Raw genomic sequence first — 512 nt, forward strand, 5'->3', positions numbered from 1 at the left:
ACAGTCAGTGACGAGAAGTTCTATTCATGTATGCGAATCGGTTCTTTCGAACAGTTCGTTTCAGTGAACTCGGTTCTTTTACGTCGTCAGGTAGGGGTTTTAACACATTGTATAACTGTTATGCATACATTACAACCATCTGAAAAATACTACTGTCTAATGTTGTTATGACAAGAAAAATGAACGCTGTTTTAAAGATTTATATATTTCGTCAATCTGTAATCCGTTGATAGAGTTAACCCTTGGAACAGGACATTGTGAAGCGGTTCAACCAAATCATTCAAAAGATCCAACTCGATGGATCGATTACTGTAGCTGAACAACGTGGTGTTGCTCCGTCTCAAACACACACTCACAGTCATACATTTGCAGTATAACGTTGTATAAATCAGCATAGACACTTCCGTAGTGAAAGGGTTCTCAAATTCAACAAGTTGCTCGTGTGTGGTTATCATGAGCATAAACTCATTTTCGCCGCTGTCGCATGCAACAAGTAACGTCACGCTTTGATA

This window comes from Sinocyclocheilus grahami, unplaced genomic scaffold (assembly GCF_001515645.1).
Source record: "Sinocyclocheilus grahami isolate Dianchi unplaced genomic scaffold, SAMN03320097.WGS_v1.1 scaffold2006.1, whole genome shotgun sequence".
Taxonomy (NCBI): domain Eukaryota; kingdom Metazoa; phylum Chordata; class Actinopteri; order Cypriniformes; family Cyprinidae; genus Sinocyclocheilus; species Sinocyclocheilus grahami.